This window comes from Aethalodelphis obliquidens, unplaced genomic scaffold, assembly GCF_003676395.1.
Source record: "Aethalodelphis obliquidens isolate GAN/ISIS:26980383/991018 unplaced genomic scaffold, ASM367639v1 scaffold99, whole genome shotgun sequence".
NCBI lineage: Eukaryota > Metazoa > Chordata > Mammalia > Artiodactyla > Delphinidae > Aethalodelphis > Aethalodelphis obliquidens.
The window spans coordinates 1980376-2006975 of NW_020838043.1; the positions used below are offsets into that span (position 1 = coordinate 1980376).

At 38.3% G+C, this 26600-nt stretch overlaps 1 pseudogene; it reads right to left on the reverse strand.

Moving 5' to 3' along the window:
* Positions 1-940: 940 nt before the first annotated feature.
* On the reverse strand, positions 941-26328 carry LOC113614546 (40S ribosomal protein S15 pseudogene; annotated as a pseudogene).
* Positions 26329-26600: the final 272 nt, after the last annotated feature.

Genomic DNA, 26600 nt, shown 5'->3' on the forward strand with positions numbered 1-26600 from the left:
CTGGCAGTACTAAATTCACAATGAGCATAAATGCCTATTTATTCAAGACTTGGCTTAAGCAGCATTTTCTCGCTGCGAAGAATAAAATTATTTTACAGCTAGACTGGGACACTGACTGACACTGACTCTTGGCCAAGATAAGGGCAGTGGGCTAACTAATGATGTGTAACATGCTATTTAAAGTTTGAAACTCCCCTAGCAGCACTTAGGACAGGTTTATTTTAACTTTTTTCTTCTAGCTTTATTGAGATATAATTGACATATAGCATCGTATAAGTTTAAGATGTATAACATAATGATTTGACATATGTATATATTGTGAAATGATTACCACAATAAGTTTAGTTAATATCCATCACCTCACATAGTTAGTTTTTTTTTCTTGTAGTAAGAACTTTTAAGATCTCTCTTAACAGTTTTCAAATATGCAATACAGTATTTTTAACTATAGTCACCATGCTGTACATTACATCCCCAGAACAAATTTATTTTATAAGTGAAAGTTTGTACTTTTTACCACCTTCACCCAGGCCGCCTTCCACCTCCCCAACTCCCCACCTCTGGCAACCACCAATCTGTTCTCTGTTTCTATGATATCGGTTTTATTAGATTCTATGTATAGGTGAGATGATACAGTATTTGTCTTTTTCTATTTGACTTATTTTACTTAGCATGATGCCCTCATCCCTGCTGTTCCAAATGGCAAGATTTCCTTTTTTAATGGCTGAATAATATTCATATATATATATCTTAAGACATCTTTATCCATTCATGTGGATGGGCACTTAGGCGTTTTCTTGTCCTGTAAATAATGCTGCAGTGAACACATGGGTGCAGATATCTTTTTGAGACAGTGATTTTATTTCCTTTGGATATATACCCAGAAGTGGAATTGCTGGGTCATAAGGTAGTCTTATTTTTATTTATTTTTAAAAGTTATTTATTTTTTAGAGGAGTCTGTGCCTTTATTGGCCAAGCAGGCTTCATGAAGGGGATGAAGGTGGAGAAGTGGGCGACCCTGATGTCTGAGCAGCTCGTGCTTCACAGGCTTGTAGGTGATTGACAGCTTGCCCATACAGCGGCCAATCATCCCAGGCTTGATTTCCACCTGGTTGAGGATCTTGCCCTTGTAGCCGCCCACTATCTTGGGAACGATGATCATGTCCCACAGGTGCATCTTAACAACCTTAGGCTTCTCTGTGGGTGGCGCCTTGTTCTTGGCCTTGCTCAGGCACTTAAGCGGCGAGTGCTGCTTCCTCCGCAGGCCGGATTCAGCCGCGGTTGCTGCCAGGCGCAGTACAACTGCATGAGCAGCTTGTAGGACTTGTCCAGCAGCTGGTTGAGGTCCACGCCTGAGGTAGGTGGACTTATGGAAGGTCTGCCTCTTTTGCTGCACTTCTGCCACCTTGTCAGTTATTGGAAAATGTTGGTAGTCCTATTTTTAATTTTTTGAGGAACTTCTATACTGTTTTCCATAGTGCTGCATCAATTTAGATTTCTACCAACAGTGTGGAAGGGTTCCCATTCCTCCACTTCCTTGCCAACATTTGTTATCTCTTATCTTTTTGATAATAGCCAGTCTAATGTATGTGAGGTGATATCTCTTTGTGGTTTTAAATTGCATTTCTCTGATGATTAGTAATGTTGAGCACCTTTTCCTGTGCATGTTTGCCATCTGTATGTCTCCTTCGGAAAAATGTATATTTGGGTCCTTCACTCAATTTTTAATTGAATTATTTTGTTTTCGCTACTGAATTATATGAGTTCCTTATATATTTTGGATATTAACCCATTATCACATGTGTGGTTTGCAAATATTTTCTCCCATTCTGTAAGTTGCCTTTTCATTTTGTTTATTGTTTCCTTTGTTGTGCAGAAGCTTTTTAATTTGATGTGGTCCCACTTGTTTATTTCTTATTTTGCGTGCTTGTGCATATCTAAGAAATGACCAGTGTTAAGGAGCTTTTCCCCTGTGTTTTCTTCTAGGAGTTTTATGGTTTCTGGTCTTACATTTAAGTCTTTAATCTATTTCCAGTTAATTTTTGTGAGTGGTGTAAGGTTGGGATCTAGGTTCATTCTTTTGCATGTGAATATCCAATTTTCCCAGCATTATTTATTGAAGAGACTGTCTTTCCTCCACTGAGTATTCTTGGCTCCCCTGTCAAATATTGGTTATCTGCATATGCGAAGGTTTATTTCTGGGCTCTCAATTCTGTTCCATTGATATATATCTTTTTGTATACTATTTTGATTATTATAGCATTGTAATGTAGTTTGAAATCAAGAAGTGTGATTCCTCCAGCTTTGTTCATCTTTCTCAGGATTGCTTTGGCTATTCAGAGTCTTTTGTTGTTCCAAATGAATTTTAGGATTGTTTTTTCTATTTCTGTAAAAAAAAAATGCCATTGGACTCTTGATAGGGATTGCATTCAATCTATAGATAGCTTTGCATAGTATTTTAACAATATGAATTCTTCCAGTCCATGAAGACAGGATATCATCCCATTTGTGTTTTCTTCAATTTCTTTCATCAGTGTCTTATCGTTTTTAGTGTGGAGATCTTTCACCAACTTGGTTAGATTTATTCCTAAGTATTTTATTGTTTCTGATGCTACTGTAAATGGGATTTTCCTTTATTTCTTTTTCAGATAATTCATTTATTAGTGTAGAGAAGCACTAATGATTTTGTATGTTGATTTTGTATCCTGCAATTTTACTCATTTCGTTGATTAGATCTAACAGTTTTTTGGCAGAATCTTTAAGACTTTATATATATAAAATCATGTCATCTGAAAATGGAGAAAATACTACTTCTTCCTTTGTGATTCTGATGCCTTTTATTGCTTTTTCTTGCTTGATTGCTCTGGCATAGGCATGGTGAGAGTGGGTACCCTTGTCTTATTCCTGATCTAGGGCCAGTTTATTGGTGCTTTACAGCTGGTGTAATCAGTTTAACAGTCGGGCTTGGTTATGTGACCAGAAGGTCATGGAAGAATCTGCTGGAACCTTTTAGGGAGTTCTCCCTAAACAGAGACTCATTGGACAAGTCTTTCACCTCCTTGGGTGAATAAGAAGGACCGTGGGGAGCTGTGCTTGGGAGGCTCTTGGGAGTCTTGTGAATATGTTCAATTATCTGGTCCTATTGTAGTCCTTGAGGGAGTACTAATCCTACCAGGTTATTTTTGGCTGTCTACCTATATGTCTTCCCCATAGATGTGAGAGTTTTGGGAGCAAGAACCCTGTGTGCATATTGTTTACTATTGTATCCTTCATACTGAAAACATAGCACAGAACACCATGAATAGGCAAAAATGTTTGTTGGATAAAATGAGTGAATGAAGTAGTAGTTGACATCATGGAAAAGGCTAGATGTTTATTAACTTAAATCCACAAATATTTATTTAATGCCTTTTATGTGCAAAATGTAATAATTGTTTTTTAAAATATTTTCTTTTTAAAAATTCGATATACATTTTTATAGTAAGTATGGTTTATTTATAGTCTGTATTTAATAATTCTAATATATAAAGTCATTATAGTTCTATTTGTGTGCCTTGTTGTCCTTGAGTATTTGCTGTTCATTGTATCTGAAAATTACCTGTAAGAATAATTTAAGTCATAGAATGAAAGTAACTTCCTTCAGAAAGAACTTGGATTTGTTTCTACCAAATGCCTGAAGTTACTACCGGTCTAGGTTCACTTTAATCCAAGTTCAATTTTTAAGTTCCCTGGACCACACAGATGACATGATTCCAGACTGAAAGACGACTTACCCTTCCTTGAGGGTGTAGCCCTTTGAGGTCATAGCTTTTTATGCAGACAGTCTCCTAATAGACTTCCCATCTTCTATGGGCCTTGGGCTTTGTTCTCCATGCTCCTAATCCTGTGAGACCATCACAGTAAACATTTTTATTTTACAGAAATATCCGAGAAATAATAAGGAAGATGGTGAAGGAGTAACACGTGGAGATCACCTTCCTCTCCACAAATACATCAAAAATACATCTACATGTGGAACAACTCCTACAGAGCACCTACTGAATGCTGGCAGAAGACCTCAGACTTCCCAAAAGGCAAGAAACTCCCCACATACCTGGGTAGGGCAAAAGAAAAAAGAAAAACAGAGACAAAAGAATAGGGACAGGACCCGCACCTCTGGCAGGGAGCTGTGAAGGAGGAAAAGTTTCCATGCACTAGGGAGCCCCTTCACTGGCGGGGACAGGGGGTGGGCAGTGGGGGAAGCTTCAGAGCCATGAAGGAGAGCGCAGCAACAGGGATGCAGAGGGCAAAGCAGAGAGATTCCTGCACAGAGAATCTGTGCCAACCAGCGCTCACCAGCATGAGAGGCTTGTCTTCTCTCCTATTAGGGGCTGGGAGCTGAAGCTCGGTCAGACCCCAGGGACAGAACTGGCTTTGGCTGCATGAAGACAGCATGAAGGGGGCTAGTGTGCCAGCCGGGAGGGAGTCTGGGAAAAAGTCTGGACCTGCCAGAGAGGCAAAAGACCTATGTTTCGGGGTGCGTGAGGAGAGGGGATTCCTTCCCAGTGTGCCCACAGAAGGCAGAGCACTGCCTAAACGAGCTCCAGAGATGGGCGTGAGCCGCGACTATCAGCTCAGACCCCAGAGATGGGCATGAACCACTAACGCTGCTACCGCTGCCATGAATAATCCTGTGTGCAAGCACAGGTCACTATCCACACCCACCTGGGAGCCTGTGCATGACACCACTGCCAGGGTCCCATGATCCTGGGACAGCTTCCCCGGGAGAACACACAGCAAACCTCAGGCTGTTGCAATGTCACGCCAGCCTCTGCCGCCTCAGGCTCACCCCTCATTCCAATTATGACTACCGTACCCCTCCCTCCCCCCAGCCTGAGTGAGCAAGAGAGCCCTAATAAGCTGCTGTTTTAAGCCCCTCCTGTCTGGGTGGGTAAAAGACGCCTGAGGGTGGCCTACACACAGAGGCGGGGCCAAAACCAAAGCTGAACCCCAGGAGCTGTGCGAACAAAGAAGGGAAAGGGAAATTTCTCCCTGCAACCTCAGGAACAGCAGATTAAGTCCCCACAATCAACTTGATAAACCCTGCATCTGAAGATACCTGAATAGACAATGAATGTTCCCAAAATTGAAGTGGTGGACTTTGGGAAGAACTGTAGACTTGGGGTTTGCTTTCTGTGTCTAATATGTTTCTGGTTTTATGTTTATCTTAGTTTAGTATTTAATGCTTATTATCATTGGTGGATTTGTTTATTACTTTGGGTGCTCTCTTCCTTTTTTTAAATATATATATATTTTCTTTTGTCTCCTTTTTCTCTTTTTGTAAGTGTGTACGTGTATGCTTCTTGGTGTGATTTTGTCTGTATAGGTTTGCTTTTACCATTTGTCCTAGGTATCTGTCCTTTTTTCTTTCTTTCTTTCTTCCTGTTCTTCTCAGCCATGTGGCTGGCAGGGTCTTAGTACTCCGGCCAGGTGTCGGGCCTGAGCCTCCGAGGTGGGAGGGCCGAGTCCACGACACTGGACCACCAGAAAGCTCCCAGCCCCACGTAATATCAATTGGCAAGTGCTCTCCCAGAGATCTTCGTCCCAACACTAAGACCCAGCTCCACCCAACGGCCAGCAAGCTCCAGTGCTGGGCACCCCATGCCAAACAACTAGCAAGACAGGAACACAGCCCCACCCATTAGCAGAGAGGCTGCCTAAAGTCATACTAAGTTCACAGACACTCCAAAACACACCAGCGGACGCAGCCCTGCCCACCAGAAGGACAAGATACAGGCCTACCCGCCAGAACACAGGCACCAGTCCCCTCCACCAGGAAGCCTACACAAGCCACTGAACAAACCTCACCCACTGGGGGAAGACACCAAAAATAACGGGAACTACGAACCTGCAGCCTGTGAAAAGAAGACCCCAAACATAGTAAGTTAAACAAAATGAGAAGACAGAGAAATATGCAGCAGATGAAAGAGCAAGGTAAAAACCCACTGGACCAAGCAAATGAAGAGGAAATAGGCAGTCTACCTGAAAAAGAATTCAGAGTAATGATAGTAAAGATGATCCAAAATCTTGGAAATATAATGGAAAAAATAAAAATAACGTTTAACAAGGACCTAGAAGAACTAAAGAGCAAACAATGATGAAAAACACAATAAATGAAATTAAAAATACTCTAGAAGGAATCAATAGCAGAATAACTGAGGCAGAAGACCAGATAAATGACCTGAAAGATAAAATAATGGAAATAACAGCCACAGAGCAGAATAAAGAAAAAAGAATGAAAAGAGTTGACAACAGTCTCAGAGACCTCTGGAACAACATTAAATGCACCAACATTCGAATTCTAGGGGTCCCAGAAGAAGAAGCGAAAAATAAAGGGTTTGAGAAAATAGTTGAAGAGATTACAGTTGAAAACTTCCTTAACATGGGAAAGGAAAGAGTCAGTCAAGTCCAGGAAGCGCAGAGGTCCCACACAGGATAAATCCAAGGAGAAACACACCAAGACACATATTAATCAAGCTATCAAAAATTAAATTCAAAGAAAAAATACTAAAAGCAGCAAGGGAAAAACAACAAATAACATACAAAGGAATCCCCAAAAGGTTAACAGCTGATCTTTCAGCAGAAACTCTGCAAGCCAGAAGGGAGTGGCACGACATATTTAAAGTGATGAAAGGGAAAAACCTATAACCAAGATTATTCTACTCAGCAAGAATTTCATTCAGATTTGACGGAGAAATTAAAACTTTTACAGACAAGCAAAAGCTAAGAGAATTCAGCACCACCAAACCAGCTTTACAACAAATGCTAAAGAAACTTCTCTAGGCAGGAAACACAAGGGAAGGAAAATACCTACAATAACAAACCCAAAACAATTAAGAAAATGGGAATAGGAACATACATATTGATATTACCTTAAATGTAAATGGATTAAATGCTCCAAACAAAAGACGCAGACTGGCTGAATGGATAGCAAAACAAGACCAATATATGCTGTGTACAAGAGACCCACTTCAGACCTAGGGACTCATACAGACTGAAAGTGAGGGGATGGGAAAAGATATTCCATGCAGTTGGAAAAAGGTATTCCATGCTAATGGAAATCAAAACAAAGCTGGAATACCAATACTCTTATCAGACAAAATATACTTTAAAGACTACAAGAGACAAGGAAGGACACTACATAATGATCAAGGGATCAATCCAAGAAGATATAACAATTGTAAATAGTTATGCACCCAACATAGGAGCACCTCAATACATAAGGCAAATGCTAACAGCAAACAAAGGGGAAATCGACAGTAACACAATAATAGTAGGGGATTTTAACACCCCACTTTCACCAAAGAACGGATCATCCAAAATGAAAATAAAGAAAGAAACACTAGCTTTAATAGACACATTAGACCAGATAGACTTAACTGATATTTATAGGACATTCCATCCAAAACCAACAGAATACAATTTCTTCTCAAGTGCTCATAGAACATCTCGAGGATACATCATGTCTTGGTTCACAAATCAATTCTCGGTAAATTTAAGAAAGTTGAAATCATATCAAGTATCTTTTCCAATCACAATGCTATGAGACTAGATATCAATTACCGGGAAAAAACTGTAAAAAATACAAACACATGGAGGCTAAGCAACACGCTACTAAATAACCAAGAGATCACTGAAGAAATCAAAGAGAAAATCAAAAAATACCTAGAGACAAATGACAATGAAAACACGACAACCCAAAACCTATGCGATGCAGTAAAAGCAGTTCTAAGAGGGAAGTTTATAGCTATTCAACCCTGCCTCAAGAAACAAGAAAAATCTCAAATAAACAACCTAACCTTAAACCTAAAGCAATTAGAAAAAGAAGAAACAAAAAACCTCAAAGTTAGCAGAAAGAAAGAGATCATAAAGATCAGGTCAGAAATAAATGAAAAGAAATGAAGGGAACAATAGCAAAGATCAATAAAACTAAAACGTGGTTCTTTGAGAAGATAAACAAAATTGATAAACCATTAGCCAGACTGATCAAGAAAAAAAGGGAGAAGACTCAAATCAACAGAATTAGAAATGAAAAAAGAAGTAACAAGTGACACTGCAGAAATACAAAGGATCATGAGAGACTACTACAAGCAATTATATGCCAGTAAAATGGACAACCTGGAAGAAATGGACAAGTTCTTAGAAGAGTCCAACCTTCCAAGACGGAACCAGGAAGAAATAGAAAATATGAACAGACCAATCACAAGCACTGAAATTGAAACTGTGATTAAAAATCTTCCAATAAACAAAAGCCCAGGACCAGATGGCTTCACAGGCAAATTCTATCAAACATTTAGAGAAGAGCTAACACCTATCCTTCTCAAACTCTTCTGAAGTATAGCAGAGGGAGGAACACTCCCAAACTCATTTTACGAGGCCACCATCACCCTGATGCCAAAACCAGACAAAGATGTCACAAAAAAAGAAAACTACAGGCCAATAACACTGATGAACATAGATGCAAAAATCCTCAACAAAATACTAGCAAACAGAATCCAATAGCACATTAAAAGGATCATACACCATGATCAAGTGGGGTTTATCCCAGGGATGCAAGGATTCTTCAATATATGCAAATCAATCAATGTGATAAACCATATTAACAAACTGAAGGATAAAAACCATATAATAATCTCAATAGATGCAGGAAAAGCTTTTGACACAATTCAACACCCGTTTATGATAAAAAGTCTCCAAAAAGTGGGCATAGAGGGAACCTACCTCAACATAATAAAGGCCATATGTGACAAACCCACAGACAACGTCATTCTCAATGGTTGAAAACTAGAACCATTTCCTCTAAGATCATGAACAAGACAAGGTTGCCCACTCTAACTGCTTTTATTGAACATGGTTTTGGAAGTTTTAGCCACAGCAATCAGAGCAGAAAAAGAAACAAAAGGAATCCAAGTGAGAAAAGAAGAAGTAAAACTGTCACTGTTTGCAGATGACATGATACTATACATAGAGAATCCTTAAGGTGCTACCAGAAAGCCTCTAGAGCTAATCAATGAATTTGGTAAAGTATCAGTATACAAAATTAATGCACAGAAATTTGCATTACTATGCACTAATGATGAAAAATCTGAAGGAGAAATTAAGGAAACACTCCCATTTACCATTACAATAAACAGAACAAAATATCTACGAATAAACCTCCCTAAGGAGGCAAAGGACCTGTATGCAGAAAACTATAAGACACTGATGAAATTAAAGATGATAAAAAAAGATGGAGAGATATACCATGTTCTTGGATTGGAAGAATCCACATTGTGAAAATGACTATACTACCCAAAGTGATCTACAGATTCCGTGTAATCCCTATCAAATGACCACTGGCATTTTTCACAGACGAGAACAAAAAAATTCACAATTTGTATGGAAACACAAAAGATCCCGAATAGCCAAAGTTTTTCTTGAGAAAGAAAAACAGAGCTGGAGGAATCAGGCTCCCAGACTTCAGACTATACTACAAAGCTACAGTAATGTAGATAGTATGGTACTGGCACAAAAAGAGAAGTATAGATCAAGGGAACAGGATAGAAAGCCCAGCGATAAACCCATGCACACATGGTCACCTTATCTTTGATAAAGGAGGAATAATATACAATGGAGAAAAGACAGCCTCTTCAGTAACTGGTGCTGGGAAAACTGGACAGCTGCACATAAAACAATGAAATTAGAACACTCTTTAACACCATACACAAAAATAAACTCAAAATGGATTAAAGACCTAAATGTCAGGCCAGACACTATCAAACTCTTAGAGGAAAACATAGGAAGAACACTCTTTGACCAAAATCACAGCAAGATCCTTTTTGACCCACCTCCTAGAGAAATGGAAATAAAAACAAAAATAAACAAGTGGGACGTAATGAAACTTAAAAGCTTTTGCCCAGCAAGGAAACCATAAACAAGACCAAAAGATAACCCTCAGAATGGGAGAAAATATTTGCAAATGAAGCAACTGACAAAAGATTAATCTCCAAAATTTACAAGCAGCTCAATAACAAAAAAACAAACAACCCAATCCAAAAATGTGCAGAAGACATAAATAGACATTTCTCCAAAGAAGATATACAGATTGCCAACAAACACACGAAAGAATGCCCAACATCATTTATCATTAGAGAAATGCAAATCAAAACTACAATGAGATATCATCTCACACCTGTCAGAATGGCCATCATCAAAAATCTAGAAACAATCAATGCTGGAGAGGGTGTGGAGAAAAGGGAACCCTCTTGCACTGTTGGTGGGAATGTAAATTGATACAGCCACTATGGAGAACAGTATGGAGGTTCCTTAAAAAACTACAAATAGAACTACCATATGACCCAGCAATCCCACTACTGGGCATATACCCTGAGAAAACCATAATTCAAAAAGAGTCATGTACCACAGTGTTCATTGCAGCTCTATTTACAATAGCCAGGACATGGAAGCAACCTAAGTGTCCATCAACAGATGCATGGATAAAGAAGATGTAGCACATATATACAATGGAATATTACTCAGCCATATAAAGAAATAAAATTGAGTTATTTGTAGTGAGGTGGATGGACCTAGAGTCTGTCATACAGAGTGAAGTGAGTCAGAAAGAGAAAAACAAATACCGTATGCTAACACATATATACGGAATCTAAGAAAAAAAAAAAGGTCATGAAGAACCTAGGGGTAAGACGGGAATAAAGACACAGACCTACTAGAGAATGGACTTGAGGATGTGGGGAGGGGGAAGGGTAAGCTGTGACAAAGCAAGAGAGAGGCATGGACATATATACACTACCAAACGTAAGGTAGATAGCTAGTGGGAAGCAGCCGCATAGCACAGGGTTATCAGCTAAGTGATTTGTGACCACCTAGAGGGTTGGGATAGGGAGGGTGGGAGGGAGGAAGATGCAAGAGGGAAGAGATATGGGAACATATGTATATGTATAACTGATTTACTTTGTTATAAAGCAGAAACTAACACACCATTGTAAAGCAATTATACTCCAATAAAGATGTTAAAAATAAATAAATAAATAAATAAACATATGGGACCTAATGAAACTTAAAAGCTTTTGTATAGCAAAGAAACCATAAACAAGACGGAAAGACAAGCCTCAGAATGGGAGAAAATATTTGCAAACAAAGCAACTGACAAAGGATTAATATCCAAAATATACAAGAAGCTCATGCAGCTTAATATCAAAAAAACAAACAACCCAATCCAAAAATGGGCAGAAGACCTAAATAGCCATTTCTCCAAAGAAGATATACAGATTGCTAACAAACACATGAAAGGATGCTCAGCGTCACTGATCATTAGAGAAATGCAAATGAGAACTACAATGAGGTATCACCTCACACTGGTCAGAATGGCCATCATCAAAAAATCTAGAAACAATAAATGCTGGAGAGGGTGTGGAAAAAAGGGAACCCTCTTGCACTGTTGTTGGGAATGTAAATTGATACAGCCACTATGGAGAACAGTATGGAGGTTCCTTAAAAAACTAAAATAGAACTACCATATGACCCAGCAATCCCACTACTGGGCCTATACCTTGAGAAAACTATAATTCAAAAAGAGACATGTACCACGATGTTTATTGCAGCACTATTTACAATAGCCAGGACATGGTAGCAACCTAAGTGTCCATCGACATATGAATGGATAAAGAAGATGTGGCACATATATACAATGGAATATTACTCAGCCACAAAAAGAAACAAAATTGAGTTATTTGTAGTGAAGTGGATGGACCTAGAGTCTGTCACACAGTGAAGTAAGTCAGAAAGAGAAAAGCACATATCATATGCTAACACAAGTATATGGAATCTAAAAAAAAATGGCTCTGAAGAACCTAGGGGCAGGACAGGAATAAAGACGCAGACGTAGGGAATGGACCTGAGGACACAGGGAGGGAGAAGTGTAAGATGGGACGAAGTGAGAGAGTTGCATTGACATATATACATGACCAAATGTAAAATCGATAGCTAGTGAGAAGCAGCCGCATAGCGCAGGGAGATCAGCTCGTTGCTTTGTGACCACCTAGAGGGGTGGGATAGGGAGGGTGGAGGGAGACGCAAGAGGGAGGGGCTATGGGAATATATGTATATGAATAGTTGATTCACTTTGTTATACAGCAGAAACTAACACAACATTGTAAAGCAATTATACTCCAATAAAGATATTAAAAAAAAAAACATACGCAATGTCCTCAGTGTAGAAGTGGCTTCCTTGTGCACTTTTTGGATTCCTGATTTATTTTGCTTTTGTTATTAGATCTTTTGCTTTGTAAGAGATTTGTAAAAGAAAAAAACAAAACAAAACAAAAAACAAAAGTCCTTCCCTCAGTATTTTTGTTTTCCTCTGGTGGTTTGGTCAGAATAACTGAGTCTCCCATTATTGGAAATTAGAAATCTCGCTCAAATATATTGTAGTTATCAAAGACCTTGCAAATAATTGCAGTGAGAGACAGAGGTGAACCCAAGTAAGTATAGGACAGGGACTGCTAATCTTTCTGCCATCATCTCCTACAATTTTCTGCCTCTCTTATCTCACTCAAGTCCTATGAACCTCTTATTCTTCCTCATACATACTTGCTATTTCTTCTGTCTAGAACCCTCTTCTCCCAGATCTTTTACGCCTGCCTATTCCTGTTGTTGTTCCTCCTTCCTGACACTAGAAGAAGCTTATTTTTTACTGTTTCACATTTATTAGCATCTCTACTACTGAGAGGAAAAAATAAAAGGAGATAAATCTTAAATTAATTCATTTTAGTGAAATTAATAGGGCTGATGAGAAAAAGTAGTAGTAGATGAAATTAAAACTAACGTTTGAAAATATACTTTTTAGATTTTCTATGATTAAGTGAAAACCAAGAGGCGTGGGATTTGGCCCTGGTGCTACCACTGTTCCTTAAGGTGGAGTTAGTTTCTTCTTTTGCAAAATAAGTGAGTTAGATTTCTAAGCACATTTTCAGCTCTAAAATTACTTTATTAAACAATTTATATTATTTTAGTGCTACACGCTGGATAGCATCAAGAGTTTTCAGTGGTTTCAGAATCTGAAAATCCATTTCCATAAAAGCTTCTTTCAGGTATTAATGTCTTAGGACTATATAACAATCCTGAGATACTGTGTTCACAGTCTTTAGGACTTGTGGAACATTCTAAGTCAGAGATTTTTAAAGAAGAGTGCATATCTGAATCACCTAAGGAGTATTTTCAAAATGCACATGCTTGCACCCTGCCCATTCCAGGCCTACTGAAATCAGAACCACAGGAGTGGCTTTTCAAGCCTCTGCTTGCATCAAGTTTGTAACTCTTCATTTGGTCAAAGCATGTCACATGGTCAGGCCCAAAGGCAGTGTGAGAGGGCACTATAAAAGGGCATGGATACAAGGATGCATTAAAAACTGGGACTATTAGTGCAATCGGTCTCCCCCAATCTACCATATATTTATTGAGAACATGCGGTCCAGCACACTATTCCTGCACATAGTATATATGCCATGGGAATCTGTTGCTAACAGTATGCTAAATAGTTGAGAAGCATTGCCTTTTGTCGTCCCCATTATTCTCTGATTAATGGTTCCTTGAAGGTACTCTTCTGGAAACCAGCTGTCACTGATAATGGTGTTGGCAGAGACTGTGGTGGCTTCCTGACAACCAGTGCTTTCCCCTCCTCCTTCTCGATGTAGATTCTGTTTTCTCTGACGTGGGCACAGTCTTACACATCTCTTTCATTTTTCAGAGAATAAATTTGGGTGGAAATATTTTTAGACTTTTATAGGAACTAATGAATTCAGCTGCCTTTTTACCACCCCTCCTCTCTCCATCCCTGTCTTCTTTTCATGTGTTTACGTTATGTGAGTTCATACATTTTTCTGTTTGTGTATTCATTATGGAAACATGGATTATTGGGTTAAAATTTGTTAACAAATTTACAATTGTAGGGTCTTCAATTATTTTGAAGTGTGTTTGTTGCATTGCAAGAAAGGCCTTTGCAGAGTCAATCAGTATTAGACAGTTTTGGTAATATACTATGATGGTATCTGAGTACTTGATATTTCTTAAATATTTGTTGCAAATGAAGCTAACTGAATGACGACAAGGATAATATAAAGTTGTTCCATTCAATGAATCAGAAATATGGAACTTCTCTGAAGGGTTTAGTTTCAATTTCACTTTTATAACAGTTACTATTCTTTTCTGACATGTTTTTTTCTTTAATTGAAGTATAGTTGACTTACAATATGATTAGTGTCAGGTGTACAACATAGTAATTCAATATTTTTACAGATTACACTCCATACAAAGTATGACTATATTCCTTGTGTCGTACAATACATTCTTGTAACTTATTTTTTTTTTAATATCTAGTAGTTTGTACCCCTTAATCCCCTTTGCCTATTCTGCCCCTATCCCTACCCCTCTGGTAACCACTAGTTTGTTCTCTGTATCTGTGAGTCTGTTTCTGTTGTGGTATGTTTGTTCATTTTATATTTTAGATTCCACACTTAGTGAAATAAGTCAGACAGAGAAAGACAAATATGGTATGTTTTCACTTATATCTGACATCTTTTTGATCCTTTTTTTCTCAAGTACTCTGTGAAATCATCTTAAAGGTAATTTCATTGAAGTCCTAAGATGGTAATATCTATAGTCAATTCATGAGTGTCACCAAATTCTTGTGCTTTATGACTAGTTTAGTTATAGTGAGGAAAGTGAAATCATTCTGACCACATTCTACCTTCAAATAAGCATTTTTATAGTTAATAAAACTGGTTTTGCTGGTTAAGAGAAAGTATGGGTAAATATTCACTTGTTCTTCAAATGGGGGAAGATTTACAAGAATAAAAGCAATGTGAAAAAATCTTAAAGGAAAAGGCAAACAGATTTGACTGCATGAGAATTCCAAATTTTTGTGCAATGATAACAATGAAAATCCACCATAAATTAAAATTAATGGTAAAATATAAGTGCAAAAAATATAATAAAGAACTAATATGTTTTAATATATAGAGATGCTAATAAAACATTGAGAAAAAACTAACTGCCCAGTAGAAGATACGGACCATGGTCATGAACAAATCACAAAAGAAAAAGAAATAACCCACAAATGGTCAATATATTTATGTGTGAAATGATAAATTGCATTAAAAAATAAAAGAATGGCAAGGTAATGAGATAATGGTTTTGACCGTGAAATTAGAAAAGAATGATCCAAGATAACACTCCATGTAGTCACTAGTGCTCTTGGAAGGGCATGTTTATACATTGCTCATGGGAAGATATATTGGGACAATCGTTTTGTGAAGCAACTTGGCAATTGTACTAAGAATCTTAAATATGTTCCTACCCTTTCATTGAGGCATTTAACTTCTAAGCATCTATCCTAAGGAAACAATTGGATAGCCAGGCAAAGTTTTACAAAAGAAGATTTGTCCAGATTTTTCCTTCAACAAAGGAGGCAAGAATACACAATGGAGAAAAGATAGTCTCTTCAGCAAGTGGTGTTGGGAAAGCTGGGCAGCCGCATGTCAGTCAATGAAGTTAGAATACTCCCTCACATCATACACAAAAATAAACTCAAAATGGCTTAAAGACTTAAGACATGACACCGTAAAACTCCTAGAAGAGAACATAGGCAAAATATTCTGACATAAATCATAGCAATGTTTTCTTAGGTCAGTCTCCCAAGGCAATAGAAATGAAAGCAAAAATAACAAATGGGACCTAGTCAAACTTACAGGCTTTTGCACAGCAGAGTAAACCATAAACAAAACGAAAAGACAGGGCTTCTCTGGTGGCACAGTGGTTAAGAATCTGCCTTGCAATGCAGAGGACATGGGTTCGAGCCCTGGCCTGGGATGATCCGACATGCCGTGGACCAATAAGCCTGTGCGCCACAACTACTGAGCCTGCACTCTGGAGCCTGCAAACCACAACTACTGAAGCCCACGTGCCTAGAGCTTGTGCTCCGCAACAAGGGAAGCCACCGCAATGAGAAGCCTGCACACCACAACAAAGAGTAGCGCCCACTCGCTGCAACTAGAGAAAGCGCATGCACAGCAACAAAGACCCAACACAGCCAAAAATTAATTAATTAATTTTAAACAAACAACGAAAAGACAACCTATGGACTGGGAGAAAATGTTTGCAAATGATGCGACCGACAAGGGCTTAATTTCCAAAATATAGAAACAGCTCATACTACTCAGTAACAAAACAAAACAAACAAAAAATCAAAAAATGGGCAAAAGATCTAAATAGATATTTCTTTAAAGAAGACGTACAGATGGCCAAAGGCATGTGAAAAGATGCTGAACATCACCAATTATTAGAGAAATGCAAATCAAAAGTACAACGAGGTATCACCTTACATTGGTCAGAATGGCCATCATCAAAAAGTCTACAAATAAGTGCTGGATAGGGTGTAGAGAAAAGGGAACCCTCTTACACTGTTGGTGGGAATGTAAATTGGTGCAGCCACTATGGAAAACAGTATGGAAGTTCCTTAAAAAACTAAAGATAAAGTTACAATATGATCCAGCAATCCCACTCTTGGGCATATATCTGGAAAAGATGAAAGCTCTAATTTGAAAAGATATATGCACCCCAATGTTCAAACCACTATTTACAATAGCCAAGACATGGAAGCAACCTAAGTATACATGAACAGATGAATGGATAAAGAAGATGTGGTATGTATATATACAATGGAATACTACTCAGCCATAAAAAAGAATGAAATAATGCCATTTGTAGCAACATGGATGAACCTAGAGATTATCATACTAAGTGAATTAAGTCAGACAAAGACAAATATGATATCACTTATATGTGGAATCTAAAAAATAGTACAAATGAATTTATTTACAAAACAGAAACAGACAGACTTAGAAAACAAACTTATGGTTACCAAAGGGGAAGGCGGGGAGGAGGGATAAATTGGGAGCATGTGATTAACAGATGCATATACTGTATATAAAATAGATAAACAACAAGAATTTATTGTATAGCACTGGGAACTATACTCAATATCTTGCAATAAACTATAATGGAAAAGAATAAAAAAAAGAATATAGGTATATACATATACTTGTATAACCAAATTACTTTGCTGTACATCTGAAACTAACACAATATTGTAAATCAGCTATTCTTCAATTTAAAAAAAGATTTGTCACAATATTATTTATAATAGCAAAAATTTGGGAAATATCTTAAATGCCCAAGGATGTTGAAATTGTGACACATTATGGATTATTACATAGGCATTAATAATCATGTTTATAAATAATCCCAGTTATGTTAATTAGAACTAATATAAACAGAGAAAATTGCCCAGAATTTAATATATCAAAATGTTAACTTCTGGTGATTTAATTATGAATAATTTATTTTTTTAATACTCTTCTGTCTTCAGCAAGGAACATATATTATTTTTGTTACCAAAAATGTTAAACTTATGAATACTTTAAAAATCTTGTAAAATTCATTAGAACCAGTCCTGTCAGACTGAGCAAGCTTGTTAGAATTCTGCTCCATGTTTTGCCTTCTCCTCCAACACCCCCCGTTTTTCTTCTCTTTGTGACTCAATCCTACCCCAGAGAGTAGGTTGGTTCTCTTGTTGGGTAGAAAACACAGACCATTCTGTGGAGAGATGGTGGGATGTTAATGAATTACAATGTGGGAAACAGGGGAGCTTTCTTTCTTAAACACAGAAGATCCTGTGATGAGGTTCCTTTGATATCTAGTACTGATTACACTCAAAGTAATATTTCAGTCAGGCTGTGGAAGTACATTCAAAACCTTGTCATTTGTCCCAGTGTAGATTGACTAGTTCAGGTAACTGAAGTATCCCAATTCCTTACTATATTCTATTTCCAGAAGTCCCATGGAAAATAGTCCAAGTTTTCACGTTATCCACTCCATTCCATTTCTAAATGGGTCTGCATTGCCAGCACTTGTTGATCAAGAATTTGTCAAGTTTGTTGTTTCAGTATTCTGTAGCAAAGAGTACCAGTATGTTAGTCTCCAGAGCACCAGCAACTGAATGATAAACAGTTCAGGTGTGAGGAAAGGCTTGCTGGTGTGGTAGCTTCTGCTTCTCCTTGGGGAACTCATTAAAAGCCTGAAAATGGCTAACAGTCTCTGAGAGCCTGGCTGTACTAGCACTTTAACAACAATGAAATTTGTTCTCCCAAGGGCACTTCCTAGATGACTGAGCATTATGTGGAAACCTCCTACTAAGTAGTCTCCCCTTTCCATTGGTGTGTCATAATTTTAACTCTAATTCTTCTAACCAAACTCTTGTGATAGATCTAGTTAGAGGCTGGATGTAACCCCCAAATCACTGTTGAGTTCAAGAAAATAGGCTGGACCCAGACATACCAAATGTAGGATTCTAGGGAAAGCAGAAGCAGCAAGTGTGATAACTACAACAACATTGAGAGCTCACTCTAAACCAGGTACTGTGCTAACAGCTTTACATAGATTATCTCACTGAATTCTCCTGGACATCTTTAGAGAGAGGAGCTATAACAAATCCCTATTTTACATATGATGAAATTTGAACCCTAGTGATTTGATGCCTGAGCCCCAGCTCTTAACCATGAGATGAAAGTGAAATACATTTGAGAATGTAGAACCTGTGCTTGCCAATCTGAGTTCAACAACTTCTGTTTCCAGTCTTCAAAGAGTTTCTGGGAGTGTTATATTTTCAGTTCATAGACCTGAGCAAGCTGTTCACCTTCACTGGCAAGGAGAATCATGTCTAAAAGATTCCAATGCTTGGCTATACCTGTTGGTACTCCTCTACCTGTCATGGCCAGCTGATCACCTCTGTGTCTAACCTGAATGTATCTTACCCAGCAGGGCAGTGGAAGACTCAGAGAGATACAAAGGAAAATCTTTCCCCCACCAACCAAGCTTTCCAATACAAAATAGACCTAACCATTTTTTCTTTTGATTTATCTAAGATGATCCCTAACATTCCTTGTGTATCTTTAAAATCATATGAATGTGTGAACAATCCTGCGCTGGATGAAGTCGAGTTCTTTGCCCTTGGGAGCTTGAAACTACATGTTTCAAAAGCCTGGAGATTGTTTTGAGAGTAATTATAGCCACAATTCATAAAGCACTTGGTATTTGCTCAGCACTCACATCAGTAAGTACTTTACATAGTTTCACATTTAATCCTCACCACAACCCTACTAACTAGATGTGATTATCCCATATTTTACACATGAGGGACCTAAGACTAGGAGATACTAAGTAACTTGCCCAAGGTCCCACAGCTAGTAAATTGAGCTTGGGTCTCTTTGATTCCAAAGTCCCAATTTGGGACATCAATACCTACTTCAAGGCTCCTCGAACTTTAATATGTGTAAGAATCACCAGAGAATCTTGTTAAAATGCAGATTTTGCTTTAGTACATCTGGAGTGGGGCTTGATATTCTGGACTTCTAACAGGCGCCCTGCTGTGGTTGATACTTCTGGTCCTTGGACCACTGTTTGAATAGCAAGGCTTCACAACTTCCCCAAAAAGGGAAAGACCAGACTTTTGGTAATTTAATACTTCAGGTTAAATGTGAAGAAGGGAACTTTTCCTAATTTGTCCTTATGAATAAAAATAAATATTAATATAAAAATAGCAGTAACTGAACAAGCCAAATATTATTCTAAGCACTTTACATGTCATATCTTATTTAATTCATTCAACAACCCTCAGAGGTAGATAATATTACTATCCCCTTTTACAGATGGGGAAAATGGAGTACAGAGTAATCAATGGATAGGTTTTGTTTTCCCCAGCCTCTTCTTGCTCTTCCCCATTCACATATTTTCTCGATTCCCAAACTTCCTTAGAGATTCATTCCCTTGTTTCTATTTAAAAAGCAATCCCCTAGATGAAGGTAATACACTGCTTTGTCATTTATTTATACCTTAGTCTCTATTTTATAATGAAGGTGTAGGGAGGAAACAAAGTACAAAACATATGAGACCTTCAGTTCCTAAAGAAAGGAAAAAAAGAAATGGAAAAGATAGACTGAGTCTCTAATGAAGCTTGGTACTACTTGCTTTGCAAGTTGCACTATGAGCCCTGATGGCTTCACCCACACATATTCCAAAGCTGAAGCCATTGGTGATTTCAAGATAAATAAAATTAAGTTGTAGATTTATTAGCTATGCAGAGATCACCATGGAGACAACCAAAAGAACTCTCACCATGGAGACCTCTCCCTACCCCTCTCTGCCTGAAATGATCAGTACATCATATAAACATCATAAATAAATTTGGGAGGGAAGACTACAAAGCAAGCAGACTAGAGCCCCAGAAGGACTGGTGATGGGGTGAATTAACAATCCAGAGAAAATTTCTAAGGTTGGTCTTCCAAAGTCACATGTTTCTGGGTGCTACGTAGTTTCTTCAGGGAAGAAGAGAAATTTCCAGAGCTTAGTTCATGTTAGCATGGGATGATTGGAGGAAGGTCAACTTAGAAACTAGTACCAACTCTAACCCTGTAGTACAAGGAAAGAACCTCAAATGAGCCTCTTTCCACTATAAGGGAATCACTATGTCAATATGACTCCTGGTCCACTCCCCTGTGACATCAACATAATGATGAAATCAAAATGTACTAGGGAACAGTAACGTTGGCAATGTGGATTTTTGTCAAGTAGCTCTGACCCAGAACAAGTGTCCTCTCAGAGAGTAGACTTCACAAAATGCAGCACTTTTTCTTCAGTGGATACTTACATTTTCAGTATTTTGTATAAGGAGAGCATGGAAATAATATTATCATAGGTAGAGCTCCCCAGGAAGCCGACTTTGAGATGAAGTTTGACATGCAAAATATTTATTAGGGAGTGCCGTTGGGGCATAGGGGAAGGGAGCAGGGCTTGGAAAGAGGGAGAAGTTGAGGTACAAGGTAGGCCTGACAACAGCCATGGCCTACCTTACAGAGAGCTCTGAAACTAGAATGGCTCTTCAGAGTTGTTCCAAGTTGGGTCAAGATGGCCACATCTGTTTACTCTTGCATTGATTGTTCATTGGATGCGGGTCATTGGGTTAGGGGAATTGGGCCAGATGGCTCTTTGCAGCTGAGGCAACCATGAAGGGGCTGACAGCTGAAGGCTGCCTGCCAACAGCACTGCCAGCAGCTGAGGCAACAAACCCTTCACTGAAGGGAGATCAGGATAGCACATCAGTGTCTACCACAGATAGTAGTGATTTCAAAGTACCAAGAGCTCCAAAGTCAGATAAGTGAGATGTGATCTTTACTTTTAAATTAAGAAAAGCTGTCTGAGTCATAAACCACTTCCTGGGGCAAATATTGTGTTGGCCAAAAAGTTCGTTCGGATTTTCTGTAACGTGGAAAACCCCGAACGAACTTTTTGGCCAGCCCAATATTTAAGTGATTCTGCTAAGTATGAAAAGGCATTTCACTGGTCTTGGTATTCAGAAAATTAATTAAAAGAAATGCATTTTTATCCCTTATTCTGAATAAAAACCAAATAGATTACTCATTCCAGTTTTACAGTGTACATATGTGTTTAAATGTCAATGTGTATTTTTTCCATTCTCTTACTGACTCAGGAAAAGGTGCAAGAAGATTTAAATAATGAATTACCATATGGGTAATATACTCATTCATTCATTTAGCAAATATTTATTGAGCATCCATTATATGTCACAGCACCACACTAGCCATTGGCTCTGTAAAATTAGTAATAACATAGAACCTGACTGAATAACTATGTCAGACAAACTCTGAAATAATAAAGAGTAGCAGGAGGAATAGAGGTGGGTAGAAAACACAGGTAGGAAGAAGCATTTGCTTCTTCCAGTTGTCCTTTTCTACCTGCCATTTGGTAAAGAAGAGATGGGCATGAGCAGTCTCAGCAGGTAAGGGTAAGTGAGAAAAATAACTGTTACCAAATTAAGTTGTATGGACCCAGCTCGGGCCCTAGCCTGGCCAAGCCTTCTGCCTCCGTTTGGGTTCTAGTAGGCAAATAACGAAACCAAAGCTGAGATCGGCACAGCACTTTTTTCAGTGGCCAAAGAATGGAGAAGGGGAACTAAGTTCACAGATCATCTTCTTCCCCACGTGGCGAGAGGGACTTGATTTTAAAGAGTGAAGGCAAAGGGAGGAGGAGTGAGGCTAATGATGGGAAGGTATATGCATTATTCTACTGGGGAAAGGGCAGGGCTTTTTCCGAGGGAGTGGGGTGCCACCCACTTTGTATTCTCTCTGGGTCCTATTAATATCTGGTCATGGCTGCTGGTAGGTGTGTCATTTGATATGCTAATGTAGTAAAATCAGCGAATAATGAGACTCAGGGTCTGCAGGAGGTCAGATTCATAGCCATCTTGGTCCCAGCTTGTTCTATCTTGTTTCTTTGTTTGTTTGTAGCTTCCTTTCTTATCTCTGGACACTTTAACTTAAAGATTTACGTTAACTCCTGCTAAAGGTTGCGGGGGTTGGCAGGTTTTGAGCAAAGCAGTCCTGCTAAAGGTGGTGGGGGGTGAGGGTTGATGGGTTTTGAGCAAAAACCTGGAGCAACTTTGGCAACACAACCATCAACTTCATTTTTTTAATCAATTCGTTATTACATTCCTTCTGTCTTTCTGGTTACCTTTTTTAGGTGACTGTCCTTCTCTGGGGTTAATAGACTTCATGAGGTTCTTCCATTGTTTGTGGAATGAACTTCCATAATTAATAAGTTCAAATTTGCCTGTAAAATGACTAATGGTTATTAACGCACTGGATAACTGAAAATGGGCATCTAAAGACGCGAGAAGCAGAGATTGGAGAAAAGTATATCCCTTCTTTCAGTGTGGATATAACAACTTGGAAAGACTAAGTACTCCTTAGCAATCTGAGAATTTTGCTGAAAGAGGTTCCTAAATTGGAAGACAGAGGTCAGACAGCTTCTTGGATTAAAGAGATTAAGGACACCATTGTCTGTTTATGTTTACATTCTTGAGCAAGCAACTAAATTCAATAGGAAGCAAGACATCTAGAGTGAAGAATATTTCTTAGAATCCTAGGGAGAAGATTTCACCCAGAGGTTGTACCAACCAAAACAGAATAGGTCTTTACAAAACAGCCTCTAATAGTGTTTTATTTACTCCACTTCTGAATGCCATACAGAATAAATTTGCTTTCTTTCTTTAATTGAATCTCATGTATCTTTGACCCATTCTTACCAGGACATCTTTCTACTTGGTGTTGACCCCACTTTATTTTTATTGAATTTAAAAAGTTAAAGTAAATCTCCTTACCTTTGTAAAGAGTTGTGAGAAACTGGTTCAGCTGATTCTCACCCCAAGATCTGTTGAGACAGAGGTGGAAGCTGAAAGTTGACTTAAACTTTAGAGTTTTGGACCAGCAGCATCAGCATTATCTGGGAACTTGTTAGAAATGCAGACTCTCAGGCCCTACCCCAGAACTCTTGAGTCATAATCTGCATTTTAATAAGCTCCTAAGGTGAATCCTATGCACATTAAAGTCTAAGAGGCACTGATTTACAGCATTTGTGGAAAAGTCCTTCCTCTATAGCTAAGTTAAAAACACAGAACAGTGAAATACTTAATTTTCTTTCCCGAGTCTCTGTTCACTGTTCTTAATAACATTGTAACAAGTTTGGAATACAAAAGAATTATCAGACAAGAGACCTTTTATAAATACAGCTCACAGAGATCCAAGGGGCCATCTGAAATGGAGTCAAACTTTTGGAAAAGCTGAAATAGAACTTTTCATTCATTTCTTTTTCATATGGTTTAACTGGGGGAAAATATCTAAGCAATATATTACAGATGCAAAAATCTTTAAAACAGAACCAGAGGAAAACATTTTGGAAATGGTTTTAAAATGACTCTGATAAAAATGTAAGAAACTTGAACTGTTTCCCCATGAAAAGAATACAGCTGGAGGCAGCATTTACAGCTGGCAGGGAAGAAGCTCAGCTAGTCAGGGCGAACTGGCCCAATTTTACATCAATTATTATTACATTATGTTCATTTAGAAAAACATTAAATGTTCCTCTTTGTAACTTTTCTTTGCCATCTCTTTAGATATGAAAGGATATTTAGTATATCTACCAGAACATGAAATAATGCTCACGAAATATAATCACCAAGTTGGTCATCAGCTGCTGGCCTAACCAGTCCTGCTGAAACATTTGAATCTCCTGCCTGCACCCTGAACTCAAGCAGATGGCAGGTCGGCAGCAGTGGTGACAACTGGCTACTGAAGGGGGCATAAGTCCAAAATGAAGAGATCACATTCCTTGCTGTGGAGGACCAGAGGCCTATTGTGCTTTTCCAGCATGATCACAAACAGGCAGTTTTTTGGGTACTGCAGGCAGGTGGAATGAAGGACTCTTAGATGAACCATCACTAACAACAAAAATTCAGATTACATGTAGAAAGAGTAACAAGCAATGCAAGTAAGGCTGAATTCAAACAATAGGTTCCAAAATAGAGCACTCTATTCCAAAGGATCATGCTCTCTAACTCGTGAATCAATTTTTTTTTCTGTTTTGCTCCTTAGTAAATTGGACAGAATTGTTATTTTTATTTTATAGACAGGAGAAGGGAGGTTAAATGATTTACCCACATTTGTACAGCTTATCTACAGGAAAGAAAGTTGAATTTGAGCTTTTTGATTGCCTGTCCAGCGGGCTGATATGCTTTATCATGCACAGTAATACATTTGAAGCAACTTGCTCACATTTTATAGTAGCAGTTAATGATCTCTTTGGTATTGTTTATCAGTTGTTTCAAATGTGTTGTTGTTTCACAAGCACTTTCCCCAACTAGGTGCCAAGTATCTTGTGGACAGGCCTGGGCATATTTTATGTGCTCAGTGAATGCTGATTGAATAATTACCAAGGAAAGATGAAACATTTGGAAAAGAAGGGAAAAAAGGAGTGGAACAAAACGGAGCTGGGGAGAAAGACACAGCTCTCAAAAGTTGCATCCTAGTCATTTAAATTTAGGGCATAATATCACAGAATATTATATTTGGAAGGGTCCCCGGAGACGATCTTACCTAACCTTCTACCTATTGAGGAGTATCTTCTTTTATTTTCTTCCAGTTTTATTGAGATATAATTGTCGTACAGCACTGTATAAGTTTAAGGTGTACAGCATAATGGTTTGACTTACATACATTGTGAAATTATTACCATAATAGGTATAGTAAACATCCGTCATCTCATATAGTTACAACATTAAAGAAACAGAAAAAAATGTTTTCCTTGTGACGAGCACTCTCAGTATTTACTCTAACTTTCATATATAACATACAGCAATGTTAATTATATTTAACATGTTGTATATTCCATCCCCGATACTTATTTATCTTAAAACTGGATGTTTGTACCTTTTGACTGCCTTCATCCTATTCCTTCTCCCCCTACCCTAGGTTTACCTTCTATAGAACCCTTCATTGGCATCCCTCTGGTTTTGCTTAAATATCTCCAATGTTGTGGAGCTTATCTCCAATCAGGTCTGCTCTTAGACTGATCTATTCCTTAAGTTTTTCTGTGTCAGTTAAGCAATCATTTATTGAGCAACTGTGTCTCAGATGGCATGCTAGCTGTCAGAATACCAAGAAGAAGAATAAATCAACTTCTCTGTCATGTAAAGCCTAAATGGGTGTTGCTGTTCTGCGGGCAGCTCTCTTCCAAGTCTTGTTTTATGGATCCAGCCTCCTTCCATCTTGTGACTCTGGTGTGTTCAACTTAATGCTTCTAAGTTTCCCATGCTCATTTGCTGCAAGCCAGAAGTGAAAGGGCATGAAGGATGTGTGTGGGAGTCGTTAGGAGTCAGGCCTGGAAATGATGCACATATTCTGGAATAATTCTGCTCATATTCCTTCGCTAGATCTCAGTCACAGGTCCACATCTAACACCAACAATTGCCTAGCTGTAGGCCCAGGAAGACGAAAACAAAGGTTTAGTCATTGGCTAGCAGTTTCTGCCACAGTGCTCTCATTATGCAGTTTTTGGATGAGGTGAGGATGGCATGCTCCAAAGATCATGCAGGTATAAATAGTTAGCCAGGATTCACACTTGGGTGATCTGGCACTGCTGCTCTCCCAGTGTCTCTTGATGTGTGGCTCCCAGGCCAGCAACATCAGCATCACCTGAGAACTTGTTAGAAATGCACATTAATTGACCTCGCTCCAGACCTACGAAATCAGAAACTCTGAGCTGGGGCCCAGTAATGTGTTTTAACAAGCCCTCTCCGACTGACTCATACTCACGTTTGAGAACCATTGCACCATACTGTACTACATTTCATTTAAGGGCTTCCAGAGTATTTTTCTAGTTGGCCATCAATATTATCCATTATCTAGAGAAATGTCTGACAGTATTAGTGACCAACTTGAAAAATAAACATTTAAAATTATTTTTACTTCAAATACAAAAATATTATTTGCTCTGCTGTAATTTTAAAATAATGGTATTTCTGTTATAGCATTGCCTTAAGTGTTATTTATGCAATTGTCTATTTTCTCACACTAATTTCTAAGCATCCAAAATGCTCT